At 34.8% G+C, this 23,055-nt stretch overlaps 1 protein-coding gene across 6 annotated transcripts in view; it reads left to right on the forward strand.

Moving 5' to 3' along the window:
* TENM3 (teneurin transmembrane protein 3) overlaps positions 1-23,055 on the forward strand; it is an 880,089-nt gene that overhangs the window by 342,675 nt on the left and 514,359 nt on the right. The window lies entirely within an intron of this gene.

Below are 23,055 nucleotides of genomic sequence, written 5' to 3' on the forward strand. Positions count from 1 at the left end.
TTTTTCCTCAAAACTCCATGTATCTACAAAGTATTTCTTGTTGGGCATTTCATCACAGTCAAATTGAATTGAGTCTAACTGCATCAGGTCAGGCTTGTGTACACACACAGGCACAGATTATAGATATATAGACTCAGTGTGTTCAAAGCTGTAATTGGAAAGTTCATTAGTTGTTAATTTATAGGCATTTTACTACTAGACTTTCCTGATCCGTACCTTTCCCATACTGGTGCATTGAAATGCAACAGGTACACAATGGCATCAGTAGTAAAATCTCAAACTACTTTCCCTTATATCCCTGGCTTCCCCATTTAGACAGCCAGTCAAGAGCTTCTTGGCATGTCAATGGCTTCTTTCTCTGTCAACATATGGAGAAGCTAGAGCTTCTTTCTACATTCCCCTGTGACACACGCAGCCCTCGTTGTACCCATCTGGATCTGCTGCTACTCCTCATAGACACCTAGCACATTTCTTTCCCAGGGCCAATGTAGGGAAAGTAGTGATGTATCACTGTGTGCCAAAACTCCTTCATGACAGCTAACGAGAGCAAAAGTTTCCTTCATAAGGACAGGTTTTTTTCATGCCATGGTCTAAACCAAAGAGAGTTGGAAAATGTCAGGATGGCATAAAGAGAATTAACATCATATTTATGAAACTAAATACTTTCTCAAAATCTGTGAATAGCAATAAGAGCTGCAGCTTTGTCAGACTACAGAAAGGCTTACAAGTGATATGGCAATCACAATAATTGCATTTGCAATAAATTCCTGGTCTAAACAAGGCATAGTTAAACTTCCATAAATATTTAGAAATTTATCCAAATCTACAGTGATTAAAGATCAGCTTTAAAGGATTTTTTTGGTTGTTTGTTTTCCTTTATGCTGAAAAACGTACACGTATATGTAACAGTGGTCAAACAGATATAGACCATTAATGAAAAAGTAAAGCAGGCATCTGTGCTGAGAGATAAATGGTTGTGGTTCACAGCACTAACAATCTCTGCTGATGCAGCTGGTAGAGATCGTAAACCCTATGATGAAAATATCTCTATATCCATATTATGATGCTCTGAAGCACTGCAGGCACAGATGGCAGAACTTGTAAGTTCTCTCAGAAACATAGTTATGGTTCACAACATTTTCAGATTCTTCTGAAAGAGCAAATATAGCTTGTAAGCCCTGAGGAGAAGTTGATGGCACTTACAGACTATGCCAGTTCAGGTGGCAGACCTCGTAGACATTGGGAGAAAAAATAACTGTGATTCACAATGCCTGTCAGAGAAGTGCTAGCGTTTGCAAGCTCTGATGACGCAGTCAGCAAAGCAGAGTTTTGGCATGTTTATTTCAGGAGACATCTGAAAAAACGTGGGGGAAAAAGTCCCCATCATGCAGTGAAGTGCCTTATATTTGTGGTTAGACATCTCAGGTAGATAAAAGGCTAAACCAGTCTTAGAACTTCACCTCTCAGTCCTAGGCAGTCTCATTAGTTCTTCTTGTACATTTAACAACACATTCAATACAAAACTTCACAGAAAGTGTAGTTTTATTATGTTATGCAAAATGGCAAGTTACACGAGATGTAAATGAAAGAACAGTGCTCTGTAATTAGGTGTTTTCATCTAAAGAATTTGTTTAGAGATAAATACATGGATATTTGTGTATATTTGGGGGGGGAGGAAATGGCCACATCAAATGCCATTTATTTCTTGGAGAATTATTCAGAAGACTTCTATTGACTTATTGACTTCATTGTGAACTGAATAGCATCTGTAATGAGATGGCTGTAAGTTTAAAGATATGTAACTTGCAGCAGTCCTACAATCATTTCTTTCTTAGTAATTGAGGTAATATTTTGATATTAATAGATACTTAAAGCTACAGTGATTAAGAAATGTATTTGAGTCATCAGTACTTGCGAGCTTGTAGAGCAAGTCCAGAAGACTGTTGAAGGCAGAAACGAGTAAAACCGCTTCATAAACAGGGAAAGCCTCTGAGATGTGCAGGATTTCTCTGCCAGCAGACTTTACTTCTTGAGTGTTACCCAAGAGCAGATGCCTACCAGTTGGAAGCACTGAGGCAGGAAGTGTATGTGATGTGAGAAGAGTACTTTTGATAATTTGGTGTTCTTGAGTACATAGGGAGATGTGAAAATTAAGTACCTGTGACTTAACAAGTGCTTCTTGCCATGCTAAAAGAAATACTTTAATTAAATTATTCTCATTAGATGCATAATACTTTTCATGTGTTTCTATGTTTATTTAAAAATATATATATGTATATATATATATATGCCTGTATGGACCAGTGGTTTTGAGCACTGATCTTACACTAATAGGGGTACTCTAGTGAATATAATTAATTTTTTCTGATTTTCTTTGTGTTTGGAGAACAGTATCCAAAGGATTCAAGCCCCTTCTGGTGGCAAAAAATAGATTGAAAATAAAAGTAATTTAAACCATTTTTTAAAAAAAAGTTGATGTAACTGAATGCTTAGTCACAATAATAATTTAATACTAAAATATAAAAACAGGCAAAGGAAAAAAACCAAAACACACCCTCCAAAAAACCAACCTCACACACCAGAAAAATAAATAAATTAAATGCAAAGACAAAATATGTTCTCTGGTGTTGTAAAGATTAAAGTATAAAAAAATAGGCCACAAGTAGTACTGGCAAGTATTGCTGCAATACCAAAAGAAATCATTTTAGTGTTCAAAATGTGTTTCTAAACTTTAAATCAAATCCTGTTATCAGACAAATTGAAAATTTTGAAGGATGAATGTGAAAATCTTTGTAAAAAATTCTATGTTGAATATAATTTTTTTCAATTTTCTAAAAGACATTATTTTCTATCTTGGATGGAAATATCATTTTTCAATTTTTTTCAACACTGACTCAAGCTTCATTATTATTATATAGTTTATATGTTGTTAGAAAAATATTGTGAAAGTTAAGATCCATTTTATCCTTTCATCATCAGTTTTGCTGGCTTATTTACATATGTTTAAGTGATAATGTGACAAAATGCTTGGCAGATACAACCTCCCATATTTACATTCTGGTAATAAAATTCTGGCCATGTTCACAGGCATAGTTGTATAGAGCACATACTGGTCTTCATCTGTGTATTTCAGAAAGGATGAAGTAGGATAACCTCTTTTCCACTTCCTCCAGTAGAAATCCAATTTTAGATTCAATACATGTCTAAAAGCAGTGCCTTTTTGGGCTTGAAGGAAAAGTGTTCACAGCCACTGGTATTGGGGTTTTGTGTAGCACATCCAAAACCAAGTTTGAAGTATGTTTCTTAGTCCTTTTCTGTGTGACTAGAAAACTCAAATGCAGAACAGAAAAAAACTGAAGCAGGAAGGAAATATGACAGAGTTTAATCTCTATTGCTATTTTAACTAATAATGTGTGATATGAATGAACTGATAGCAAAGTAAAAACATTAGTAGTATCTAAATACACTGCTTGTCCTATGCACAGGTTTTGCTGCCAGATAATTATGGCTTTGCATTTATTCTCTGAAAGATACTCTTATGCTTTAATTTCTGCTCTCAAATAACATTTCTTCATATATTATTCTCATATTGTAATATTATTAAGGGCTAGAGACAAATAAAAAGATATTTTAATTCCCTTCTCTAGTAAAATATGTTCACATATAATTTTCATAAGAATGTGACATCTTATTAAGAGCCATTAAAAAAAAACATTGACATTATTTCCCAAGGCAGTGTTCAGGATTCATTGAAGTTTCAGTTGAGATAGTATATAATACTTCTCAAGTATAGCTCAAGTACTAATTAATATACTTTTGCAAAAGCCATGTGAACATACTAAGTAAATATTTTCTTTTTCTCATATATGTGGAAATTGAGGTACAGAAAGGTTAAATGGCATGTGTAATGCATAATCAAAACATTTAAGTCAAATTGTTGTAATGTATTTCCAAACATTCCTTTGATTCTCCAAGAGGAAATAGATATGAATGGAAATGCCTCTTGTTACTGAGTCCTCTTTCTATGATAGTCACTACCCTCAGCTCTGAGAAATCTCCAGGGGAAAAGATTAATTAGGTTTCAATTATGCTACAGAAAAATATGCTTTACATACTTATCATCTGAAAAGCATTGTGGTTTTTCTCTAATGTGTTTAAAAATTCAGAAATATTTTTAAAAGCCACTTAAAAAGTCAAGCCAAACTCAGACTAATGGAATATGGTGTCATCCTTGAAAGTGATGTATTCTCTATTCTTCTAGACCTTCCTGTATGATATTGTCTGAATTTCTGTGGATCATTATTGAAATTTTTCTAGGAGATTAATCAAACCAGTTGATGGATGTAGAGGATAATTCCTGCAGCTTTGCATGGCTTTTTAAAAGAAACAAGCTTCCAAACCTGAAACATTAGGAAAGAACCCACAATTTTTCTGGGTTCTATATATAAAAGTTGCAGTTTGTCTCAACATTTTATTATTACTTGCATTTTCTCACAAATGTTTGATATTCTAGTCTTTTTTCAGGAGAAAGTTTGACTTCTAGACATTTCAAATGTATATTCTTAATTTTGACATTAAAACAAAGTTACAAACAGAATGCGTTTGAATTATTTTTTTGTTGGAATTTTAGTTTATCGGCGTTATGTTTTTTAATAAAATAAGTGTTTGGAGATTAGTTTGAAATATCCTTTTTTAAATCCTCTCTTCAGTAGAGCCACATGTGAAACAGGAGCAAACAGAAAATTTTTTAGGATTACCTTAAAAAAAGGCTAGTTGAGTAAAACAGCATTGTAATACTTTTGTGTAGGCATTTATTCTATTTATCACTGAAGAATGCACCCAGAGTTTACTAGAGTGACTAAGCATCTATAGTTTGATTTTTTTCAAAATTCTGCACCAGGTCTGGCTGATCTTTTGTTCCCCAAACAAACATGTTTATTTATCTGTTCTCCTTGTGTCTTGAAGCTCTTCTTCAACAATTTTATGTCTCTATTACTCACCTTACACAAGGGCTCACATAAAGCTTTTCATGTTCATCTGATATGCTTGACATTATTGGAATCTTAAATTATTGTTCAAGTGACAGTGCTGAAGTTCAAAATCAATCTCTTAGAGGGGTCAACACACTGGTATGTAAAACCAATACATATACATTGAGTGGTTTTGATTTGTTTTAAGTAGATCTCTAATCTCTGCAGAATAATGAGTGTGCATTTGTCACAGAAATTCAGTTCCAGCCCAGATCATAAGATGTTAGAGAAGAATTTTTTTCTGTCATAAAGAGAAAGACATTTGTTATGTCTTTAATAAAGCATAGGTTTCTTTACTTTAATAGTCAGCATTAAATGTCTTTTTCCAAGCAGTATAAAATCATTGGCAGAGGAACTTTAATCTCTTATAGAAACAATACATTCTTTCTTTTTTTTTAAATGTTGCATTGAATTTTTTTACTGATAATCTCATCCAAAAAGGGGTGAGTAATCTAAAGGCCAGCTGAAATAAATAAGTAAAAGATTCACAGGAAGTGTTGCATGAAATAAATAGTCCCTGAAAGAGAGCCAAGTTGTTGTGAGCATTTGGGATCTTTTGGTTGTGGAGGTCATTATCTGGAACTCTAGTTCAGAGGTGAACCAATTAAAATAGAGCTTTATGAAGGCTGTCTAAGAGCTTAAAGATGAAGTGCACTAAAACTCCTGGAATACTACAGAATGTTCAATGAAGAAAACTTCACCAGTGGCAGCACTGAATTAATTTGAAAAACACTGCAGCTCCTTCAACTTTACAAAAATATGAGAGAATAGAATAGATCGTATCACTTGGGAGAGATCTACAATGATCACTCGCCCAACTGCCTGCCCATTTCAGGCATGTGTGAAGTACATTAATTTGTATTTTTTTCATTAACGAGACTCTGAGCTCACCAATGAAAACATCCAGCTAAGATTGGTGCTGTTCTTAACAGTACTGGACAGTTCTGTTTTCTTTACTGAGAGCTCTATCTATTTTTATTACAGCAATTTTGAAATTTTCTATTAATTACTGATCTTTGTATTCTTGTTAAACTCTATAACACTTCCCCCTCAAGAAAATGTAGTTGACCCTTTCTGTACCCATCACCCTGAGTGTACAACCCTTCCCTGCCAAAATGCTTTCCAAACTGTAAATTCCTCAAATTGCATGGAGGCTGGTTCACTCTTTAAATTGCTGGGAAATTTGCTGAATTTTCTGTAGAATTTTAGCATGTATGAATCCTGAACGAAATTCAAATCATAAAAAGCTTTCTTTAATGCAGTTAAATTCTATTACTAGACTGCAGCCTGCCTGCTGGCACCAGTTGGGTTAGCTGCTTACTTCTACCCATGACCAAAAAACCGGTTCTTCCTTTTATTGTCTAGAGACAGGCAGAACACAGAAATACAACTTTTATCTACCCTTGTACTAACTTGTTTATCTTTTGTAAATTTTTAGTCTTTGTGTTTACAACAGGACTTGTTATGTCCTGTCCCTTCCGAATTGCCATTTCCCTTTTCTCACCTCCTAAGGTCACCTCTTATATGAGTGAGCCAAAAAATGTAATTGAAATTACACTGTATGGAAAAGACATGACAACGAGATAGGATACATTGTGAGTCTGCATATAGAGTTATTTTAAATGTGTTATCTGCAACTGTAAGGAGTATTAAAAATATATCTATACTTGTAAATGTAAATATTTGTTTAAAACCTTGCAACTCAAATCATAGAGAAGTTTTTCCTTATTTTAGCCAGAAAATATTTGAGAAAATTGCTTTGTAGTATCTCTCTATTTTCCCATTGCTTCAAGTCCAGAAGAAGCATTCATTTTTCTTTAATTTAGATTTTATGTTGAAGTTTTTGGAATAGTGCAGTGAGATTGAGCCCACAGAATGTTATGTATTTTGTAGAAATAGGACAGCTCAGAAACTACAGATCAAAGCAAGGTACTCTTTTTTATATTAAATGTTAACCTGCCATTTGGATACTATAAATGAAAAAGAGAGACAATTCTGGGGATGAGCTTAGCTACATCAGGTCACTGTTACAGTATTTTTAGTACTTTGTTCAGGTCAGCAAATCCTCTGCTGTTGCAAAAGACCTTCTGCAAAGCCGAATATAATAAAAATTCTGTGGAAAACAAAGACAGGTGTTCAGTCCATCTGCTTTAGGTATCTAATTTAAGGTATGTGTGCAAGTTAGCCTCACTAAGCTCTCCATAGTCAGTGGAGAGAGGGAGGCTGCTCTGGGAGCTCATTCCATGCTCATACTCTACACTGTGTGGTGGCACAGCCTGTCTCTTTCTATGCTGCCTGCAGAACTTGGCTCCCATTTAGAGACCTGAAGTTAAATGCATAAATTAGACATTATGAATACCAAAAAGGGTACTTTCTGACTTCGTTCATATCCATATGTGTGTACTTTAGCCATTCACAGACATAAAGGTAACTGTGGTAATTTAGAGATCCTTTTGTCATTAGTGTTTTTGTATAGAAAAAGGCATGGCATTAGAGAACGTTTTTCAAATATTGGGTGCTTTTACATATGGCATCTTTCTCTTGTGCTAACAAAATAAAAAGCAAACCAAAAATCACTGAGCTATGGGAGATATTTAATAACACAAAAAGAGGAAATAGACATATTTTTGAAGCATCTAGTGGAGCTTATGTGAGTTTCCTCAACAGATTGCTTTACACAGCAAGTTATTTTGTTTCAGACCACAATGGCAAATTATGATGAACCATCTGATGAGAAAATTTTCATTTAAATGTTCCAATGAAAATATCACCTTTTTCTAGGGAAAATTTTTTGTCAAAAGTTTATTACAGTCCTGGCTGATCTTTAAATGCTCATAGCATGGTATAGTTATTTTCTTATGAATCCTTATGCAGATTTTGCATAAGAACATCCTTAGAAATGCATTTTAAAATCACAGCATGCACTTCTGTCCCTCAGTTACCCAAGCTGTGTAACATCAGGAATAGTACCTTGATAAATTACTGATGGCATAATGGTTATGGAAATGGTCACTGACTGATCATCAGTCACGACTTATTTCATATCAGTGTCTCCAATTTGCAGCATGAATCAAAGCTCTTTAGCACAGCTCTTCCTAAAAACTTCTTCTGAAGAGCATTACGACCTTGTTGAGCATCATCTGCTATGATGGAAACATTGCAAGTCAACATGGCCTCAGGCAGCCCAGAGCAGTCCGAAGATCACTGGGCTATCACATGCTCATAGGAATGCTATTGGCAAAACACTTTAATTTAGAAACCTACAAACATGCCAAATGCAAAGTCCTTTTTGGACACAGAGAATATATTTTGGTTGGGTTTTCTTTGCCGTCCATTTGGCAATAAATGATAGTGTGTGAATCTAATTTGCTTTTAAATTGCAAGTAAATTGTGAATTTACTTGCTGAATCATGACATAATGGTCTTTTATATCTCTCAAACAATTTCTGTAAGAGGAAATATGATTTGTACATTTTTATGGAGGCAATGTAGTGTTTCATTATTTCTTTCCAACATATTTAATAATTGTAGTAATTTTAGGTAAGTGAACCCCAAGTAAATGACTCCCAGTGGTATTATTGCTTACTATTTTTATAATTTCTAGTTCTTTGCCATTTGCAAAGGATTATCTACATATGAAGCAATGACTAAGTACCCCGTGGAAAGATTTTCTTTTAAATGGAGGTTAGGGGGGCTTAAGGACTCATTTTCTTCTTATGTGCTACTTCAATTCAGCTGCTGTGGACCCTCTCCAGCTGATCTTCAGAATTAGTTTTGGAGAAAGTCTTTTTTATTTTTTAGTTTTTTATTTTAAGGAAGATGATGCTATTTCACTTTAACAGATACCAAAATTCCTTTCATTTGTGAAGGTTTTACTAGGAAAAAGGTACAAAAGTCCACAAAATGCATAGGAGAGGAAGTTACTAATCTGTTAGGAGCTTATCAATCCTCTTTCCCCACAAAATATTATTATTTTGTCTCTATTAAGTAATTTTCGTCTCATTCACAGCTTCAGTTTTGATCTCTATAGCTAACATTTTTGCATAGATGATAGGAATTTTTTTTCTTTACATAAGGATTTTTTTTTCAAATTTCCAAAGTATAAATGAAGTAAAAAATTTAATCAAAATATCTCCTTTGAAATTTTTTAGGGTGTAGCTCTTTTCTAAAAAGCTCAGTAAAATCTTCCTGTGTAGTTAGATACCTGTAGATTCTATTTTTCCTGTACACTCTCACCTTTTTGTGAACTCTCCTTTGGCTCCACGGCTAACCTGCTGTCTGACACAGGGGTGAAAGGCAGTGAAACAGTTCATTATAGTGTTCAGCAATACAAACAGTCATGAGATATGTATCTCATTGTATTGGGTACAGAAAATCTATAATCATCAAAAATTCAGTTGCAAGTTTTGCCTTTTTGGAGGTTTCTGAGAACAAATCTGAGGACAGAGCATGGAGGAAAAGCTTCTATTGCTTTGGTGCAGGTTTTTTTGGTTTTGGTTGGTTGGTTTGGGTTTGTTTTTTTGGGGGGAGGGAGTGGTTCTGAAACTCAGTTCATTGTCTGTGAAGAAACCCAGAATACACTTATGAAAAATTCAGCTGTTGTACAAAGATCACTATCACAAGTTTAAATCAAGAAAAATTTATGCTAATCAGAAAGGAAATGCTTTTATAGTTAGGTCAAAATCTTATTCATTTCAAGGTTTAATTGGACTTCTACTGCACTTGAATAATGAAGTTCATAAGCATCTCAAAATTATTTTTTTCCCTTCCAGCTTTCTAGAAAATATCTTTCCTGTTGCTGGGTGAAGAATTTCCATTCTGAGCCATACATCTCTTATCCTTGAATTGGAATAAAGAATCTCACTGTATCACAGACTTAGTCTATAGACATAGACAGATACAGAAGATTTTTGAGCACTTCCACTATTGCATTTTTGCATATAAAGGCCATGCTCACTTTCAATAAGCTTCCATACCACTCGGGGGCTTTGACATTCAAAATAATCTCCAATGCAATTAATGGATTTATTCTTAGCTAAATTATGAAAATTAATTTTGATGTATATAAACCCATTCTTCTTGTTCTCTGGTAAAGAGATTATTGAATCTAAAGTAAAAATAAAATGTCCAAAATCAAGCACATCTGTCCATAGAAAGAGCAAAAATCTACGTAATGGCAGATGTGTCTAGAGCTTTATGAACATCTTTGAAAAGACATTTCCATCATAAACAGAATTGTGATATCATGACAGGAAAATAAGAAGTCTTTAAGAGACTGGAGGAAATTCTGGAGGCACTTTGCAATCCACTGGGGAATTTGTTGTCACTATTCATTTCATATAGGAGGAACTCAAATATTTCAGTAAGGGTAGCTGTCTTTAAAAGCAGTGACTTACTGATTTTATCACTAATATGGTATCAGTCACAATAAATATTAACTGAGACTTAAATTATAACCCATTATTCCTCTATGAAATGGGAGAATTTTAGTTAGATATTATTAAGATATAGATATTAGTTAGATATTATTATTAATATATATTATTGCCCTTTACAAAGTAAGCAATAATAGGTTTTACCCAAAGCAAAAAGTGTGTCTAATCATACCATTGGATGCATCCCTGTCAATTTGCATATCCCTTTCTTGTGGCCAGTGACATGTTATTTACTGGTATTAAAAAAAGAAAGGCAAAAGAAGAAAAGAAAGGAAGTCCTCCATTATGGAAGAAGGAGACAAAAGTTTGACCACTGGCAGAGTATTTCTGTCTTCATGAGCACAGCAAGCAAAAGAATCAAAGAACTTTGCAATTTTTATGTAAGACTAGGATGACTCAAAAATGGAATTTTTTGAGATAAGAAATAGATGACTAACCTAAGAGTTTCACCTTGCTATTAGGTGCTATTGATCTCCTAGTACAGACCAACTCTGCTTAGTGAAAATCCTGTTCTCTGACATTGTGTTTTCTGGTGCACATATCTTATAAGACAGTTATGTGGATAATTCTCAGTTTTGTCACATAACAAGAAATTAAATGTAAGATGGTTGTGCAAAACACATGAAGGCTCTCATTGCCTCTGGTTAGAAGACCTCAGGAAGAAGGATGCCCAAAAATGAGTGGTGGATCTCACTACTTTGGTTTGTCAGATGGAAAATGTCAGAAAATTTGAGGCAGGCACTCCCCTCCTACAGAGCTTGGTCTAGAGTTTGAGTGAGCCAAAGAGGTGAAACGAGTGAAAAATGAACATTTTTGGTAAATAAATATCCCTACTTAAGTCTTTCTGGGAACCTTTTTTTGATCTGAATGAAGTGTGAACAATGGTTTGAAGAATTAAATTCACCTGCAAGTAACCAGTGGTTTCCTGCATTCTGGCCAGTCTCCATCAAGCTACTCAGAAATCAAGCAGCTGCACTTTAATAGTATGTTCAGGGTTTTATTCTAACTACAGCCAGGAAAACCTTTTCATTCATGCAGTCCAGAGGTAATTATGGATAGATTATTCAAGCAAAAACTATAGAGAGATTTTTAGGCATATTATCACAAAGAGGAAAAGTATTATTAATCTTAAAAACAAAGTGAGCGAAAGCAGTGAAAATTAAGGGAGATCATTTTAGAGGCCCTTTGTTGAGGGTGTCTATTGTAATGCTTTTGTTGAGATCTGGATGTGTGTTTTTGAATTAAGTCTCCTGATCACTCCCACCTACTGTTCAAATTTGGTTCCTATTCAGTATCGATTCAGTATGCCTGAAATGAATTAAAACTAAGCTAGAAGATGCACCAAAATGCACCTGAGGCACTCCAATTGAGTTGGACATTCAGTCCATGGAACTGATGTACCTCTAGAACTGCCTCTTCATGGAATGCCTAATGTGGGCATTAGGATGTGAGCACCAATGGTTTGATTATGCAGATTTCCTTCTGCTTGGCTGTTTTAATTGCTGGTGGTACTCAGAGTCCTTAACAGCTGAAGCAATGACCCTTAATATACATACAGTAGTGGATTTATTTGGCTGCTGTGAAGTGCTTTCTACATCAGTGAGCACAATGTCTACTTCCCTGTATTAAGTTTTTGCCATGTGGTTTTCATCCAACACACAGTCCAAAACAAACATCAGGAAAGATTTCTAGAGGAGTCTGTGTGTCAAGCAATGCACAGAATGTTCAAAAGGAGTAGAAAGCATAATGTTCCCTATCCAAGATTAGAGTGATTTTGTAAAATTGCTATAGCCCAAAGCATGGCACCATGAAATAGAATTTTTCTTTTTTGTTAATCCAGATGTTTCCCCAGCATTGTGTTTCTGCTGCCACCTGTGAATTCTGAAGTTATGACAAAGTGAGTCATCTGTGCAATGTAGCAATGTCTGATGTTATGACAATGATAATGAGAAATCTTCTGTTGACTTTGGAGTCTTTGCAATGTCACCCACACTGCTCCTCTGCCAAAGTAAATAGCAAAAGTGAAGCAATATAAGAAATTAAATTTGCAAAAAGAACAGAAAGTGCTGAACGTGCACCCAGAAATCCAAAGAGTAGTGTGTTAAAGTATATCATAGCAATTACCAGAATCAATAGATTAGATACTGTTCTGTGATAACCATTTATTAGTAGTACATATATTTAGATTTTCATCATGTGTATAGATGTAGTGTGACTTTCTTATGCAAGTTTGTAACATCACAAACTAAATAAATGATAGGTAGCAAGAGATACACATAGATTTAAGAGTATTATAGAGGTTTACAAACCTTGATATTTGTCAGAGAATGCCATTTGGTAAAACAGCAAATAAATTATGCAACTGAATTAATGTTACAGTATACATACCTAAAACTCAATGAGATAATTCTCAAATGAAACGTTATAGCATGTGCCTATGTGTAAAAAAGGAGCCAGCCACCAGAAGTCAGATTGCATCATTCTGTCCTCAAAGGGCATTGCTTAGGTATTTTCATGTACTTGCATGGATTTATAGTTGATACACTCACCTGAATTTCACCTGCTTTTTTATGAGCAGTCATTCACAGCTAGCATTTGGACCAGCCCTCCCACCTACTTAGCTGCATGATTAGCAGCAGCAAAACAACCAGTCTCAAATTTCAGAAGTAGTAAACAGGAACTCAAACACCCACACAGAAAATTGGGGAAATTAAAATAGTCTTTCTGTTGCTCAGTCAGCTAATTTTCTTGCCTTGCAAATATGAATCAGATGGCTCAGCCAAGAGTACTTTATTGAAAGCAGAAACAAAAAGAACAGCAGGGAAACATACAATATCTAATTACTCCATCCCCACCATGGAACCATAACTGTTTACTCTTCTGTTTGGTTTCTTGGTGAAGCAAGTGCTAGGCCAGCTGGTCGCTTCCTACCTCCTGCAGTAAAACCTCTCTTGCAGTTTGTGTTTCTCAAATTTCATGGGTTGATCTCTTATACAGCTGCACTGTTTTAGCTTGCTAACATATTCTGTTCATTCATTTTTGCTCTTAAAACAAACAAAAAAACCCCCAACCAAACAAAAAAAAAAAAAAACCCAAAACCAAAACAAACAAACAAACAAAAAAAAAGGTAAAAAAAAGGAAGAAAAAAAAGAAAAATCAGGATCAAGACATGTTCCTGTTCACTACCACTCATTCACAGAGAACTTCCTGAACAGACTCCCTTGTCCATCCTTTTCACCATGTCTTTTGCCTTTCCCTTTCAAAGTTTCAGGCACACTACATTTAGTAGTTCAAGACATTCACATACTGTTGCAAGACCCTTGCAAGATGAAAATAGTTGCTTTTATTATACTGCATAAAGATATAGTGGTCGTTGAAGTATGTCATTTATTTTACATTAGAATAGTAAAGCAACTTAAGACTATATAGATATAGCTCTATAGATAAATGAAATTTTGTTATTTTGATATATGAATTTTTTATATGCTCCTCATCAAAATACATTCCCAAATGTAAAAACCAAATAAAAATCCATATTTACTCTTCAAATATGGGTATTAAACCATGTAAAAATCTTAGTAACCTAAAACATGTGCCTGGTGTTCTGAAAGAAGTAAAGTATGTGGCAAATTCCAGTTGTCAATGTTGCCCCTTCCACAAAATGTTCACAGCAAATCTAGCAGCCTATTCAGAGAGCAAGAAGAAGCAATATTTGCTGTCACTTCATGTTGTACCGTAGGCTTTCCTCATTGCGCGCCATTTTTAAATTGCAGACTCATGTAGCCTCTGTTTTTTCAAGAAGTGAATATATGCATAATTAGCAGTATACTTCACTCAACATGCAAGATTTGAACAACTGTCTAAGTATACTAAAAGGCCTTTTGAGCAAAATAACTTTTCAAATAAATTCTTCATGAGTATTAAAATACAGTCGGCAAGTTTCAGCTCACTATTTACAAGGTGATGTCTGTGATTGATTTGGGCATGATGCCACTGAGTAATTGACTTTGGCTTGATGTTTTTTACCCTTCTCCTGGATGTTCTGGCAAAAGAAAATATGTAACGCAGCACTTATCCCTTTGTAAGAGAAAGATAAACTGTGTTTTCAGGAATGCATTTTTAGACCATTTTAGAAAGTGTAGCATGACTGTGCTGCCTTTCTTCATTCACGAATAATGAGAAACAAGCAATTCAATGGCAAATACAACAGAGGGATTTGCAGTAGCAGGAGGTTTATGAAACACATATGATTGTAAATGGGCACTGAGATAATGTGGTTCACAGGATGATAACTGTATTCATTCAGCTTGTTAATATTTTAGTATTTTATCAGGGTTCTAAGTTTTTCTAAGGTTTTTAGTATTTTATAATGTTTGCAGATACAACAGTCCTACAAATTTTCATGTAAAATTCATAATACGATTTCTATACTCCAGCACTGCTTTCTAGGTCTTTTTATCAAAAAATTTAGTTAGAATTTTACAAAGGAGTCTTTTTGTTTTCACATAATTTTCAGGTTGTCATGCTAGGCATTATGTATGTATGAGTATCTTTGCTTTTCAGCTGACTTCAGAGATTTAAATAACATTTGGGGATTCATTTGCCTGTGCTCTGTAAAATACATACTCTTGGATACAAACAAAACATATTTTGAGCACTGTCATTAGTATTCACTTGCCCTTAGTTGCATACTTAAAGTTTTTAAAAATTAATAAACATCCCATTCAAAGTATTGTGAGATAAAATACCTACTAAATATATGACAATTATCGTTGTTGCTATTTGTGATTGCCAGATTTGAATTTACCAGTGCAAAATGCATAATGTACAACATTTTGTCATGGTAGGCTGTAAACAAAGCCTTGCTAATACTATTGTGATCATATGTGTCAAATAAAACCTTTTCCACTCTCCAAGAATAATAGTTTAATAGTCTTTAGAGCCATATAATTTTGTCCAGAGCTATTAGTGGCACTTTATGTCATATAGTCATCAAATGCATTTCTATGAAAGAGAAAAGAATAAATATTTCATGGCTACAGCTTTTGAAGAACACTCTGTCTTTCAATGTTGGGCTAGTCTTTCAACATATGTGCCAATCAGAAATCTTTAGCAGTTGCAAAATGCATCTTGTCTCCTTGTCAGTGAAGAATGTAAAGATCTCAGGATGTATCTGAAATATTCATCACATAGGCAAAAATCTGAGCATTGTAAGGAACTGCTGAGCCCTGTAATCACTACCTGGCTGTTTGCTCTTAGCCCCTCATCACTGGCCCTGAACGGTGAATAGTATGCCTACTCACAATATTTTGGTTACATGATATATCTTGACAATCAGTGATACTGCATGTTTTATCTTACTGCTTCCTTCATTTTGGACATGCTGTTGAGTGAAATCCTGTGTACATAATATGTTTTTAAGGTTGCTTCCACTCATAATTAATTTTTGGTAAATAACTTCTGCTTCCTGTGTTTCTCTGCAAGAGGAATATTGCTGACATAAATTGCATCCCAGTCTTCATTCATGGGCTAAAGTAGGATTGCTGAAAACTGCTAGAGTAGATCCTACATGGTCTCTTCCTGTTACTCTACCTTTCAGCCAAATCCAGGGCTGATATAATCAACTGTAACTACTAGATGTAGTTGCTTCAAGTCATATTAAATCTGCTTTTGGCCCGTTACCATGTGAGAGGGGTTATGTGGACAGTGCCCTTTGAATGAACCTGTGACCTGCTGCTGCAATCTGGGCTAGCCACTCCATCACTGGGCACTGCTGGAAGCTATTAAATCTTGTGTTGCTTTATCTCAGTTAAACGTGGTTAAGTGAAAGGACATTATTTTAACTGTCTGCTGTGTCAGTGGAATTGCATAAAGCACTAGCTCACAGCATTTCAGCTCTAACACCACTCTGAAAAGTTCGGAAAGTTGAAGCATTAAAATGAATCAAACCTTTGATTAAATGCATTAGTTTTTCAAAATGAAAAGAAAGGTTGGATTCTCTTCTATACTCCAAGTTATACACTTTAAATGGTATTTTAATGGCTTTTCAAGGCCTATTCACATTCTTTAAAATATGAAATTTCTTCATAGAGACAAAAGCAATGCATTTTTAACATAAACATTATTCATTCCGTATATTAGTGATTTATCCTTACTAATACATTGATATAGAAACATGGAAAATCAGAAATAAGTGTAGAAAGAATGCAAAAAAATTTAGGTTTTTAGTGAAAATTACCATGAAAAATGAACTGCTGAAATCATGTATATGGAAAGTTATATACATGTGGAAAATGTGACACATTCAAATTTCTAAATCTACATTTTTCCTAAATGCAGATTTATCCACTAAAGTCAGTAAAGCTTCTTACATTTTTCTAGCACCTGAAACAAGAAATCACAGAGGAAGAAAGCTTTTTCGTGAGCATGAGAAAGAAGAGTCTTAAGCATGTTTCACAGCATACCTGTTTGTCTGCAGGTAACATGAGAATCTCAATATACTCTGCCTAATCATTTCTTAACTTTCAGAGAGTGTTCTTAAAACTAGTGATTATTTCATTTAATTGAGAATTGGGAGATCTGAAATAATTTATTCAAAATTATTATGTGATGCAGATGGGAAAAAGAAAAGGTACTTTCTTCATGGAAGATAAGAACTTTGCCAGCTAGGAAAGAAAGAACTTGAAAAACAGTACAGAGAAATAACTGCTGGGAAATGTATTGTATAGAAAGAATGAGATGCAGAGGCTGATTATGAGTCTTGGCATGACCAGAAAGGTACCAAAAGCTCTATTAAATATCTAGACTGTATGTATCAAGCAGACAAAATCCAGGTATAAAGAAATCTAGGATCTAAGGAAGATGTTTATTTGAAGTGGATTTTGCTGATTACAGAATATATTAATTTAAATTGGAGTTTAAAGAAGCTGACTCTGAAAGAAGGCATGTGTGGCAAGAGCAATTTTCTGCAAGGACTTTGACTGAAAAAGATTTTCCTTTGGGGCAAGTGTGAATTTCCATTGTGGCAGGAGAAAGCGAAGGGGCAGAATACTGAGTAAGCAGGTGGCAAAAGTCACCCTGAGACAAGGAGCTGAAGCATATCTGTAATTCATTACATCCCCTGCATCAGTATCCTCAGTTGGTCCCCTCTCCTTGCACAAGCCTTCCCCTTGCTGCATTCAAAAGCCTCTCTTAATTCCCTCAGCTGCCAGCACATATCACAGGCAGTAGATTTCTGTGCCACTCAGTCTCGTTGGGCATAATGCCCAACCTGCTGAAGCAACGCTCTGTGCTAACTTCTAGCAATTTATGGTTTTACTGCTTTCCTGCTATGACAATTTTCCTTCATGATATTTGAAAACCCAGAACAGCCATTTTTGACTGTAACCCTAATATGCTACCAAACAAAAAAAACCCCAAAACAAACAACAAACAAAACCACAAAAAACAAACAAACAAAAACCCAAACAACCAAACCTGTGCTTGGCTAACTGAATCTACCTGGTGTAACTCATTTATTGGAAAAGCATTAATATCTATGTTGAATTTAAATGAGATTAATAGATTTGCTAATATCTGATCCTTCAATACCTAAATCTTATTTAAACACTTCTTCTGTAGAACCCAGTCAGTAAGAGATTAGAGTTTTTCTGTTAGGAAGCAAAAGGAGTACTTTTGAGGCTCTCTTCCTTTATGGAAAATAGAAAAGACACTTAAAAGATAACTGAGCTTTTCTAACTATATATGTGTTATGTTTTGTGCTGATGAAAAAAGTCTCAGACAATCCCTTTAGTGTTCTATCTCTAGTCCATGAATGCTTGAATGCACAATTCTCTTACACAAGTGAACAATGGTAAAGTGATTCAGTATTTTCCTTATTGATCTAACCAGGAGTGACACTGATCAGTAGTTCATTAAATCTTTTAACACAAGGAAAAAAAAAACTATTTTCTTTTTATATTAAGAGAAGTGGTTTCTGATTCCTGCATATTGCCCTAAATCTTTGGCAACTCCAGGATCTAGTCGCTGTATTTTCCTTTCAGTTGCTTTTAGCTTGGCTGTCTAATGAAATTAGATTCAAGTGTATGCATTCTGTTCGTCCATCCATCTGTCAGTCTGGGCTCAAAGCAGAAGCCCGTCCCATGCACTTAGCAGTGCTCACACAGGGGAGTACTTTAGTGAGCCTAATGCACTGTAAACTTGCACTTTTCCTGATTTAAGCTAAGTTCCCCGTGTGGACAGTCCTGGTATCTGTTCTGCCTCTGGGAGCCTCCAGATCACTGAAAGCTTTCTCAAAAGTAGAACTGACTGACTTCTTCAGAAGAAAGCTCATACATATCCTCCAAGTCCTATACAGACTTCTGATTTCAGGATATTAATAATTAATCCATTTTATTTATTTGGTAATTAAATGTTCTGAGAAAAGAAAAAAAAAAGTAAAAAGTAGTGCAGGGAGCCTACAATACTGTTTTAGACGTTTCACCAAATGTGAAAGTTTACTTGTTTATAAAAGTTGACATTTCTTTAGGCCAGACAACAAAGGCCTACTATTAGGTCAGTCCACAGTGAATTTTTCTTCTTCCAAATTCCAACTCATGTCAATTTATCTGTCCACATTGAATTAGACCCTATGATACTGTCTGAGTAAAATCATCTTTTCTTCAGGTAAAATGGAAGTATTGGAATATATTATATGTGTACTATTACTGGGAAATAGTGAAATTTTTCTTTGTATGTTCGTTGGAAGGACAAAACTAATTAGATTTGGTTGGACTCTCTAAATGAAAAAAAATTAAAATAGCAAAGTGTTTTAACAATTTTCTAATTCTTAAAGGTTCACAGTGTTTCCCTGTAAATTACTCAAGCCATATTAATATTTTTCTTTATTAATCACAGAAAGGTAGTTTAAAGGGACTTTAGCAGATCACCTACTCCATCCCAGTTATCCAAAACAGAATCAGCTATATCCTTGTCATTCTTGATTGAAGACTTCATAGTTGACTTCCAATATTTCAAACGTCAGAATCTAGTCTGTTCCTAATCCTTTCCAATAGAATGTCTTTTTCCTTGATGCCAGAACAAAATCTTTCTTACTGCAATTTAACTGAATTATCTCTGCTTGTGTTCACCACATTAAATGAAGAACAGTTTCTTTTCTCTTGTTTGCAACAGCTTTTTCTGTTTATAAAACCCTTCTTCAGTCCCTCTCCTTCTCTCTTTTTCTTTTTTTGGTTAAACAATTCCAGTCTTCTCAGTCTTTTTTCATAGATCGCTTTTTCTAGATCACTCTCTGTATTCTGAAATATTTCCAAACATACCCCTTTGCTTTCATGTATGGCACTCAAATCTGAACCCACAGTCTTGCTTGAGCCGCCACTGATTCTGAAAATCAGTGGCATAAGGGATAGTGCTTGCTGTCTTGTCACTTGTACTGTTGTTCATATATCCCAGTTCTCTCATTTGCCTTTTTCACAGTGTAAGTTTGTTGTCATACTCACTCCTGACTCATCACTTTCCACTTTAGCCCTGAGATCTTTCTCTGAATAATTACTGTGTAATTAATTGATTCCCTTCCATACTTGTGCAGTTGGGTATATCTGCCTGTGTATAATACTTTCCCCTGTCCTATTGCAAAGTCATTTTTCTTCCCCAGATCACCCTTCAATCTATATGAGACATAACTGAATTTTAATCCCACTCCTCAAGATATTTACAGTCTCACCAACTGTGTGACATCTGCCAATGTAATAAATACACCTCCTTTTTATTTTTGAACAGTGTTGGATTTAGCGTAGAGAGAGTGACATTAAGTAGACCAAACTATAAGTTTTCCCTTTTTTAAAACAGCAATCCATTTGCTCTTTTTCAGTCCTCCAGCATTTCATCTATCCTCCATAATTTTTCAAAGACCACTAAGCCCTCTGAGTCTATTTTAATCAGTTAAGTCCCCTAAGATGAATTAAGTTTATCAGCATGGATGATCTGAGAACATCTATGTTATTTAAGCTCTATGTAACCTTTGCTATTCTTTTTACATAGTGAGATCTTATCCCTTTTTGCTGGTGTTAATTGTGTCTGCTTGCAGTTGATGTTTTCATGAAGGCTAATGCAAAAGAGGTATTAAATTGTTTTCACTATATCACAAATATATAGATTGTGATATTTCATTCAGCTGTTCGCTGAGCAGCAAATGAAAATTTTCCTTGGATTTGCTTTACATCAATGTAATTTCCTAGTAAAAGAATTTTACTGCCCTCTAAGGAGGGGCAGTAAAACTATATAGAAAACAGAGAATAGGAAGACATCTGTTCCAGGCCACCACAGGCAGTGGTATCTTACAGTCGTTTTGTGTAGCCATCCCAGTAGTATCTGAATGTCATTAGATTGCTTGTTCCCATTCTTCTTGTTGAAAATTGTTTCAAAGCCTGATGGTGCTGATAGTCAGAACCTTTTTCTAAGTTTCAGCCAAAAATTTACTCCAAAATTACATCACAATGGTGGCTCAAAACTGTCTTATGCTTGATCCATTCATCCAAAACTTCATCTTCTGAGACTGACAGATTAGGTGACTTAGGTTTTACCACCTAAGTAACCTTATCCCAAGACTTTTCTTTTAAAGGCACTCTTAGCTAAAGTACTGAAAGTGAATATTCACTAGCCAGTGTGTAAAGTTTCGTTTTTAACAATAAATGAATTATTAATTAATGCAATAGCATAACTTTTTAAACTAACGTGATTATTTTTCATGTGAATTTTGGAAATACAAATCTCCTTTATAAGGCCTTTTACATGTCAAAGTCTTAGCTGGCTTCATTAGTGATAAGCTTCTTAAAATCATAGTTTAACACTAAATTTTAATCTAACCTTAAGAGCATGTTGGCCAAAAAGTACAATTACTTCTAATGTAGAATGTTCAAACTCAGTTTTTCACTGAGGAGTTCGTACTCTGAAGTGATATGGAAGATCAAGTTGGCCCCCAAAAAGGAGCCTATACTACTAACAGCCTATACTAGACTAATAGGAGCTTTGCAATTTATCAAGGGCTTCATATTTCACTAATTGGTAGACTTGAGCATGTCAGTAAAGAACAGAACACTTTTACAAAAGCATTTCAAAAGCTACACTTGAGTCATGAAAATTAAGTTCAAGATGACATACAGGGTTTCATAACAAACAAATGGCTAAATCATACTATTATTTGCAGTGAAATTAAATTGACCTGTGTTACCAGTTTGTTCACTGCTGGGGTGAAATGGCATCATCTGTTCTAATATTTTCTTTTAACAGCTAAGAAGTCATTTGCAAAATAGTATTCTTTCCCAGGACATGAGTTGCTAGAAATTGGAGTGCAGGAATACATGTGCAAGGAAAAAGACAACAAGGCTCTCAAAGGATCTTTTTCTGAGATTTTGTGAGAACTGTGCAATTAAACGCATAGTAAATGTTCATTTACTTCCACATTCTCAGCTTTCTGCCCTGTGACTCTGCTCTGGGTTAGGAAGGTGTCCCTGCAGCGTCCTTCCCCTGCTCTGTTCAGGCAACTAGACTGCAGTGGAGGGGCAGAATATTGCCTTGAACTGGAGACAGATGCCTGCCATGGGGATAGCAAAGAGCTTCCAGGCTTTGCAAGAGGCCCTGGGGAGCTCTGGGAGATGCTTTCAGTGACACTTTTTCCTGTTCCAGAGCTGGCAAATTATGCTACCTTCTGAGGAGGGAGGACCAAAGACAGGCTTTTGTTTTTTCTGTTTAGGCAGCAGAAAAGCAAAAGAAATGAAATTGCATCTGACTCTTAAGATTACAGGGAAACCTTCTTTACTAGTATTTTCAGGTCGTTAAATCTGCAAGTGGAATCATAAATTTAGCTGAAATAATTCCAGATAAAATCAAAATTAATAGATTCATTTGAAAATCTAGGGACACTCCCTACCTTTCATTCTTTAAATCAGATCATCAAAGGTTCCATTAAGTTTCAGCTAATTGTATGCGTACAGTACCAATAAAACTTCAAGTGATAATTTGTAAAAACCACTTTCTATAAAAAAAATACTTGCATGAAAGAACGATATTTATAAAACTCTAGTAACTCAGCCAAGTGGAAACACATTAACAATACAAAAGGTAAGGAATTTTTCTAAATATCCATTAAATATGAATTTGTTTCTTTTTATTTTTTTTACTATTGCTTGGTGGAAATTTAGAACTATGCAAATACTTACCCCAAGTTTCTAGGTATATCAAAAAAAAGATTTTCTCCCCTCAGCCATGTATTCTCAAAAACATTCCAGCTGAATAAGACAATACTGCTTTTTTTGACTGAAAAGAAAACCAAACAAACTTGTGTTGTCATATTTTGAATTTCCCAAATAATTTTTCTTTCACACAACAAAATTAACAAAATGTACAAAATTAGTTGTTCAAAACCATGTCAAACACAAATATTTTAAGTCCTTACAATTCACTTTTATAAGATAGTACGTAATTGGAATTTTTAAAATATAGCAATCTTTTGGGCACTTTTTCCTGCGATTTTGAGGGAGTCATTGTGTCATGTAAACAGGGTTACAGAGAAGGAAAAAGGTTAGAAGCTTGAA

This window comes from Molothrus ater, chromosome 4 (assembly GCF_012460135.2).
Source record: "Molothrus ater isolate BHLD 08-10-18 breed brown headed cowbird chromosome 4, BPBGC_Mater_1.1, whole genome shotgun sequence".
NCBI classification, from domain to species: Eukaryota; Metazoa; Chordata; class Aves; order Passeriformes; family Icteridae; genus Molothrus; species Molothrus ater.